Source organism: Ptychodera flava, chromosome 7 (genome assembly GCF_041260155.1).
Source record: "Ptychodera flava strain L36383 chromosome 7, AS_Pfla_20210202, whole genome shotgun sequence".
NCBI classification, from domain to species: Eukaryota; Metazoa; Hemichordata; class Enteropneusta; family Ptychoderidae; genus Ptychodera; species Ptychodera flava.
The window spans coordinates 40266204-40275756 of NC_091934.1; the positions used below are offsets into that span (position 1 = coordinate 40266204).

At 37.3% G+C, this 9553-nt stretch overlaps 1 long non-coding RNA gene across 1 annotated transcript; it reads left to right on the forward strand.

Annotated features, from left to right (window-relative positions):
* The first annotated feature begins 513 nt into the window (after window positions 1-513).
* On the forward strand, window positions 514-8503 carry LOC139137543 (uncharacterized). Its single transcript, XR_011553406.1, has 3 exons — window positions 514-1374; window positions 4988-5148; window positions 7534-8503. It is a non-coding gene; the product is annotated as an uncharacterized lncRNA (long non-coding RNA).
* The last annotated feature ends 1050 nt before the right edge of the window (window positions 8504-9553 follow it).

The following is a 9553-nucleotide window of genomic DNA, read 5'->3' on the forward strand; positions in this document are numbered from 1 at the left end:
TATCAAAGTTAATATAGCACTGCCCTGCTATTGCAGTGTCACTGTTACCGCATATTTGCGGTGAGAGAGATTATGATAGCTCTGACTCTGATGTAGTTGAATAAGAGACTGGGTTATATGACTCTCATTACAATGAAATAAACATGTGCATAAGATAAGGCCAGAGAGCAACATATGGAAGACCGGTAGACTTGACAGTTATCAGGGAGTTTCGAATTCTGGCAAATGAGAAAAAAGTTTGAGTCACCATGCTTAATTCTATAAATTGTCACATTCTCATTGTAAAATAACACAAAAGTAAAACTTTGAACGGTAAAGTTTCTAATTTAAGTAAAAATAATGTGTGACGAAATGGAATTATTTATTTTTACCAAACATGCAATGATTACATACAAAATTTCAGAGATTAAAACGTTTATTTTAACCTTCCAGTGAGTGTGGTCAATTTTGAGCAGCATTTGTCATATTTGTCTTGTACTTTTAAAAACATAGTTTTGGTAGGTCACTCTGCATAGCTTTTCACAATTCGGGAGAAAGAGCCAGAATTTCTCAATTAGCATATTCTCTCAGCTCAGACTGATAAATGAAAAAAAAAACACTAATAGGTTTAAAAATGAATCGGTTTTAGAACTTGCCTTATGCCTATAAAAACTGCTAGTAACAGGCAGTGTAGAATATATGCGAGCAGAACTGCCCAATACATGTTTTTTCTCCTTTGCGTGCATCCCTCATAAATATGCGCCTACATGATATTTTTGATGGACGTTGCTTAAAACAATTTGATCATGTGGACGGGGAACTTGAAGTTTTTTAGGGTATTGAGGGGAACTTGAAAAATTAAGATTCCAATCGCAATTCCTCCAGCGCCCCTTCCCTCGTAACCGTTTATTGTGAACGTAGCCTAACTTTGAACGCTTAGGCTTACGCATTTGAATTCATGACATGCGCGCATGCTCATCGCGAATTTCAGTCCTCATACGGCGTCCTATCCGTAGCGCATGACCCTTCAAATTATAGTCTGGCCTTTACAGCCGATTCTGACGCTAGCACAATAACAAAAACGTTACCTGGTGAGCGAAAGCAACCTCACCACAACTATGCACATGATAATGGTTCCGTCCATAACATCTCCCAAAGATTAATGGGGCAATATTGGATATCAACTTTACTCAGCCGATTGTACTCCCGAGTGCATTAGCTGTCATATTTTTAGATGCATATCACATTTGCAGCAGGCGCCTGCTCATCGACAGGCCACCATCATCAGGCTTCTACGGCGTTAAACAAACAGCAACTACTCTTCAATTTCGACCACGTTTAGAACAAACATCAAGATTTGTGTTACTACTGGGCCTCTGACAGAAACATGGCCAGGTAGGGTTTAATTGGCGTGAGAATTGAAAATCGGTAGTCATTTGTCATACGCAACCAAAATGTTTTGTTGTCGTAATTGTGCGTGCGTCAGAAGGGGATCGTACATGAGTAGCGCCTTTTTCCATTGGTCAGTTTCCTAGCCTGTGATCTCACCGGCATTTCCGTAATGTTTTTTTATAATTTTTACCAAATTTCCGTCGAGTACCTTAGCACCAGCAACAATGCTAAGGTAGAGGTGACCTCACACAACGGAAATGTGGCCATTGATGTCAATGACCCGTTTCCAATGAATGACCTTTACACCAGAAAGATAACGGCAAGTTGTAGTGGAAATTTGCTGTATTCACAACAGACAGTTGTGAATTTGTGAAACATTATACGAGTTATTACTGCGGGTCAATTGCCTAACCACTCCCTTCACGGAGTACTGAGGCAGTTGGGCATGTTTTTAAATTCTGTAGGGAACGAGCACAACTAATAGCAGAAGCTAAAGTATACTTATAAGCTCTTACTTGCATAATTTGTGTATATCTGTCCGTACGTCTGTCTGTCTGCAAGCTAGTTTGCATGCATACTTGTATGTATGTATGTATGTATGTATGTATGTATGTATGTATGTATGTATGTATGTATGTATGTATGTATGTATGTGTATGTATGTATGTGTGTATGTATGTATGTATGTATGTATGTATGTATGTATGTATGTATGTATGTATGTATGTATGTATGTATGTATGTATGCATGCATGTATGTATGTACGTACGTACGTATGTATGTATGTATGTATGTATGTATGTATGTATGTATGTATGTATGTATGTATGTATGTATGTATGTATGTATGTATGTATGTATGTATGTATGTGTATGTATGTATGTATGTATGTATGTACGTATGTATGTATGTGTGTTTATGTATCTATGTATGTATTATGTATCTATCTATGTCCCTGTGTACCGAGATACATATAGTTCGAGCTTTTGAAAGACAAAACGCACTATGCGGAAAACTATGAATAATTTTCGCATACAAAATGTACTATGTCTGCCCATTTATATATGTTTTACAATTAACATTTATTTACTTCACTATATTTTCGTGATAAGATGTGCACATGTGTACAAGAAACTTGATTTTGGAATGCCATCCCAAAGTGTCATTACACTATACATGATAGTCTACGGCGAAAAGTATGAAAAAAAATTTTCCAATACAAAACTAGCTGTATCTCTTTATTAGTATATGTTTGACCGTCATTGAAATAAAGCTGTTTTATTTGATAACCTCAGAAAACAGGTGTATAAATGAATGCTGCTGCCCGTTTCAGAATGATTTATTTGTGTGATTTGCATTTCAGTAAAAAAGGCCCCTCGTTATTCTCTGAAAGTTTCAAGGGTCCCTTTAACATTCAGATTTTTGTGCCCTCCCCTCATTTTCTCTTCTGCTTTCCTGCTTTTAATTGGGCTCGTTACCTTACGTTTACTTTTGCTTGCAGTCGGGCTTAGCCTCCAAAGCACCTTCGATGACCTTCGTTATAGGCTGATATGGACTACTGAGATTGTCTTGGTCATGAAGGGTTTTAAATTCTTCTATTTTGGCCGTTGTTTTGGTTTAGCCTACAACCTTGGCTTCTGTTATGGCTTTTTTCGTATGTTTTTATTTGTAGGTACCCATGTGTGTGACCAATGTGTCTGTGACGAAGATTTTTGTTTCACTGAGTTATTCATATCTCATAAAGTTCACACCACGCAAGGTGATATTTTGTATCTGGTGTGTTCATGAATAATTCTAAATCAAATTAGTTTGCTTCCAAGGGCTGTAGGTTCCATAACTCAGAAAAATTGTTACAAAAATTATTGGCTCAAAGGCAATTCGAACAATTGGATGTGACTTTGACATAGTATTAATGATTTTAATATTGAAAAATCGATAGGGTTTGGAGCTTACTGATTAGAAGCTTATTTGCTATAGAACAAAAGCATTTATAAGTAGACCATAAATAAAGTCTTAAACTAATGTTGGTCGGACTTCTGAGTTGTAATAGGTGTGATTTTGATATACTATGAATGATTTTATAGTTATATACTGGATAGGGTTTGGTGCTTACTTATTTAAAAGAGGTTTATATGTCATTGAACAAGTTGTTATGATAAGACCAAAAATACAATTTGAAACTGAATTCGCTCGGACTTCTGATTTACATGGTAATAGTGTTTAGTTATGCTGACAGTTTACAGTGTATGACGATTGATGCATACGATTGATAACTGGCTTGGTTGGTTAGTAAATTAATTACATCATAAACGAGAATTGTTTGCACAGAATTTGATAGGGCGTTATATTTAGCTTTAAGGGTGACTCATAATAATTAGAATACTTACACCATAGACAAATATAGAAACAGACTACCAACGCGGCATGCCTTTTATTCCATGGTCTTCTCGGTAGACTATTGCCTTCTCATATTACAATGAGCTTCAAAGGTGTTAAACTTTTTGGAGACTTTGTTTGTGGCTGATAATTGCACGAGATTATGCGAAAATACGTCGAGATGGCATCGTGCTGCCAGTCGCGTAGCAACCATAGGTACTTTGTGAACTCTCAGGGCAGAAACACTGCTTCGCGCAAAGCAAAACATAACACGCCAGCAGTTTCATAAACATGTCCTTCCTTGACAAACGTGTGAAAGACGGTATGACTGACCGTAAACCATTGAGTAAAACCAGACAGTATCGATAAAAGACTTTCAAATTTGGTTCAAACACACTCATTATATATTCATAAAAATATGAGAGGAATTTTTAAAACGGTAAAACTCACTTTCCTGAAGCTCAAAACACTCCCGTTTTCGCCAGCACGCCAATTCCGCTCAGCACCACACGACAACAACAACACAAACTTTGCCGAACATACTTTCGCTTAACAATTGGCGAAATTTCGAAAATTACCGAAGGATGCATGGTCGGCACTCTTCGGAAAAGCGAGGCGAGAGCTTCCTGAAGCGAGGCGAACATGGATGGGTTACGTAACCGCTTCACGCCTTGAACAATACCCGTTGCTAGTATGTTTCTATATTTGTCTGTGCTTACACGTAATGTGCATATTATCAAACCTCTGAAGTTCACTGGTCATATTGAATGTTAATAATGGTGACACTTTGAACACCTTGGAAATTAATACACTGAATTTGATCATACAGTCATTATATTCTATGCTGAAAGTTTGATAGACATGGCATAAGGTTTGACGTATTTGCCTGTCAATTTCTTATTGTAATTTTTCAACGTCTTAAATTCATCATGAAATTAATATTCATTTTTATACTGCCAACGACAACAAACATAGAACAACAAACATGAACAAAAACAAACAAATACAGCATCCCTTTAATTTTATTTTTCAGGAAGAACAAATGATACCTGAATTTCCTATGCCACTGTCTTGGTCTTGTGTACTGTTTGTTACTGGATAGAACCAGTAAAATACTGGCAAGACAATAGCCTAGGGTTGTTCTATGTAAATTCATTAGTGCGGTCAGACGTATATTTATGTACTTCGACCATTGTCATATAAAAAAAAATTGGCAATACCGATTGACTTCCTTTCAGTTCTAATGTCAAAGTTCGCATTGCAACAAAAGAAGATCTGAGAGCATCCAGTGCTCTTACAGTTGAAGAAGGCTGGGACTATCCGATTGATTATCTAGAAGCATTGTGGTTCACGGACCCAGACGGCTTTTTTGTTGCCGAGAAAGGTGATGAGATTGTGGGTAAGTGTATCATTTAGACACTTACCAAAATTTATGGACTTTATCGGTTCGCCAAAATATTGACCAAAATCTGGATAAACAGCAACAAACGAGATTGGAACTAATTTTGGAGAATTGGATCCCCATATTTTTCAAATTTCTTAAAAGTGTTGAGTGCCCTATAGCCAAATGTTGCAATATTACAAATTACTCATAGAAAGCAAATGCATTGCTTAAAGACAATTAAAGGCAGATGAGCTTACATTTGCAGATTAAACCAACATTAGTTCACTATCAATTTCCAAACACGATTGGAACTAATTTGGGATAATTGGATGGTGAAGTAATGTCTGTTTAATCTGCAAATGTAAGCTCGTCTGCTTTTCTTTTTAGGTTATACACTTGTTTTATGAGTAATTTGTAATATTGCAACATTCAGCTATACGGCATCCATCATTTTTGAGAAATTCGAAAAATATGAATATCCGATTATCCCAAATTAGTTACAATCATGTTTCCAATAGTGTTAACAGTCTTCCGTTCATAGTCGACCTTATACATGAGGATTATTTTGCTGTCAATCATTCATATGAGAGCTCCATCATTAGTAGAACAGATGTTGTGTGTGAGAATGTTTACATATGTCGTACATTGGAAACCGTTTTATTGGCTTGAGAATATAAAGAAATGAGCACAATTGTTAACAGGGGCTGCAAGAGAAAATTGAGGAGGCCACGAAAAATGCTGGGTGTTTAAGGGGGCCTTAAAAATACAGAGCATGGGGTTTCCAACTTTTACCTTAACGCAAATCATAGTCTGATAAATCACTCTGGATAGGGCAGAAAACAATCCTTTCATAAACCAGTTGTCCGCGGTTATGCACCGAAACAGCTGTGTTTGATTGGCTGACGGTCATGAACAGTTTGTGCTTGCGAATACTGTAATCTCGTCTGTAAAAGTATGGGAATAAGGAATGACGACAAGGGTTTACCATCATGTGGATAAGAAGGCAGACTATGGGCCTGGGAAAAATATTTTTTACAGTCAGCTCGGAAGATTAATATGTAGAGCAGATGACATCTTTTAATAAAATTTCAATATGATGTTTGTTGCACACCTTAACACTTCTAATTACCTTATTCCAGTGGAATAAATTTACGACAGTTGTCGAGCACATAAAATGCACGAAGGGAAACTAATTGCTCATAGTTTGCGCCATAGACTACAATTTACAGTGAAGAGATACCCTTTTTGGTGAGATTCCAAAGTCAAATTTCTTGTACATAAATCACCATATTTGTGTGGAATATACCCAGGTCTGAGAAGGCAGTCGAAAGACGAAGTCGTCAAATACTATAGTTTACTTTTTTATCACTGAACTAATAATAGACAGTGGCTACGTTCAGTGAAGCATCACACTTAGGTGAGCGACTGTGCAATATCGATGCGGAGGCCAGCGACATGAAGTGTCTGTAGAAGGTAGAAATGGCTCTAATTTGGGGAGGCGAGGTTTCCAGTTGATATAGCAGTTTTGACGGGAAAAGGGTCTATGAGTCACGAGAAAGGCACATAATGAATTAAATACATTGTCTTAGCAGATGGAATCTCTGGTTGGTAGAATAAACAATGATAGGAAGCGGTGCCTCAAAGCTGAACTCTTAGAAGGAATGATGTATGAATATCTAAAGTAAAACAATGTACTAATAGTGGCGTAATAAATAAATGTATTTCCTGACAATATTTTAGTCCAGTAACTTCATGTCCATTGTCAAACATGCATAAATACACAGACATAGCAAATTTTATCGTTAAAAAGTTGTTTAAAGTTTCTGACATAGACAACCATACCGGGTAATGTTTATTCATATCAATAATCTAATATATAAATGCATACATATAACCAGTTTTACATTGAAAAAAAATGATGCCAGTTGGAGCCGTGGAAAACCATGTATAGTGAAATGACATGTTTAGGTGAAATTCCAAAATAAAGTTTCTTGCACAGAAATATATCCTCATCACCACATTCCAGTGAATGAAATTCCTAATTATGACCAAACAGATATAAATGCACAAATATAGGTAATTTTGTCTTCGAAAAAAAATTGTTCGAGTCCATGAACACACACACCCTGTAGTATTGTCGTATAGTAAGTATAACAATCAAAAATTCAGTTCTGTGTCGTCTATAGTGACACACACCGATATCAGAGCTTTAAAGACAGGGTGATTATTGGTTTTCTTGCTCAGTATTACTGGTATTTCTAATATAAAAAGTACGCAGAAGAAGCAATGAATGTTCGTTAGGGTAAGGGCCAGATTTCCATAAAATGACTATATACACTTGAATCGTCTTTCAGTTGAATACTTTGTATCCTATCACTGGAATGCTGTTTCCCCTTACAGGTACAGTAATGGCAATTAATATCAACGACGATATTGCATTCTTTACAATGAGTATTACCAAGAAGGGCCACCGAAAGCAAGGTATTCAACGCAGACTTATCGAAGAAGTTTTCAAACATACTGGTGACAGAAACGTCGGACTTACCTCACTTGATGAACGTCACCAACACGTTTACGCCGAAATTGGTTTCAAGCTTATTTCTTACCAGATAACTTGTTTTCGGGGTTTAGTCGATCAATCTGCATTGCTAAGCAAGAGCACTCTTCAATCATCAAAGTTTAACATTTTACCGCTAAGCAGTGTGTCTTTTGATAGCCTTGTCGTTTATGACGCAAAGGCTATGTCATTTACGAGGGAAGTTTTTCTTAATGCTTGGTGCAAGGGAGCTGGAGTTCTCTCTTTTGTTTCGGTCGATGAACGTGGTGAAATTGTTGGCTATATAAACGCACGTCCATTGACTGATGAATTTTCTGTACTACCACTAATCGCTGACAATGCAGAAATTGCGGAATTATTATTCAATACCCTTATTCATCACCTACCCGCCAATTCATTCGTGAGGCTTCTCACTGTCATGCCAAATCTGGCCGCTGTTGAGTTAGCGAAAAAGTATAACATACAAGAAGTAAATCGTACATTAACCTGTCAATTCACAAAAAACATAATACCCGTTAAGATCGACAAAATATTTTCTGCTGCGTCAGCAGAAATGATTTAGAGATTATACCATTAATTTTACTAGTCTGATTTCCATATGCAATTGATAACCTGATATGACAACAAATAAATAAGTTTTTTGCAAGTTTGTTTGGCATCTATTCTTAGTTAGATGCCTTTAAACACTCAAAACCAGAGGAAATGATCTCATCGATTGCTTGGCGATTGCTTCAATTTTCATCGTTAACCTATGTCTAATATAAGTAACTGTTGTAGATCTGATATAATAAATTAACTATGGCTTCCACAACATGTCTGCCCTTACCGCCAGCGGCGCACTTTACTTCGATGTTTTAATGTGTCAGCGAAGCGAACGAGGTGTGACAAGCGAGACTAAGATAACACATAGACAATATGACGTGCCTTTACTTTAATGAAAGAGTAACAATTGCCAAGAGGCGACACTAAAGCAATAGAATGTTTGAACTATCCAGTTTAATTTCAGACAGGAACCAAGATTTATAGACCAAGATATTTTACCACAATATCAATCAAATTTTGAACGGACAGATAGAAACACCAATGAATGGTGATGAAGTTTCCATTGAAAAAACCTTCTGTTTCAGACGCAATCGGGATATTGATTGCCATTTTCTTCAACACCAGTTTCTGAGTACCAGGCGTTACGTGTGAAGTTTTTTTTGTCATTTGTACGAAGATTAAAATCAAGTTTATGAATAACCGCTTTTAGTTCTTAGTGGGCTATATTTAAATAATAACACATGAGAGCGAGGGCAAGATCACGATTTATTGCCTGCCCAAGGGTGATGGTCATGATCGAAATATTGATGATGCCCGAGCCGTAGGCGAGGGCATCATCAATATTTCGATCATGACCACCAGCCCGAGGGCAGGCAAAAAATCGTGATCTTGCCCTAGCTCTCATGTGTTATTATTTTTATTACACCGAACAAACTTCTTCGAGTACAGTTCGCCTTTCTGCATGAGTCCGGACCTCAGCGTAAAATGTTGTCAGTGCCAAATCTAGGGTTGCCGCTGAAAGTTTGCCGATCTCCTCAGTCGCGTATCCAAATTTGTTGCTTGCATAGTCGCTGAACACAGAAATTGCATTCCTTGTTGCCATTTCCGTTCGTTTGCTGTTTACTTGCATCAAAATATCGTCTAACTGTGCCGGTGACAGCTCTGCATGACGTTTCGCAGCGATAGTAGCAAGTACAAGCGAACGACAATTTGTTATGCGCAGAAAGGAGGCGCAGTAAGTAAAATGACGTCATCCATGTAATATCAAATGCAGAGGGCATCATCAAGTTCGCAGCGGGCATCATCACGTTCGCAGAGGGC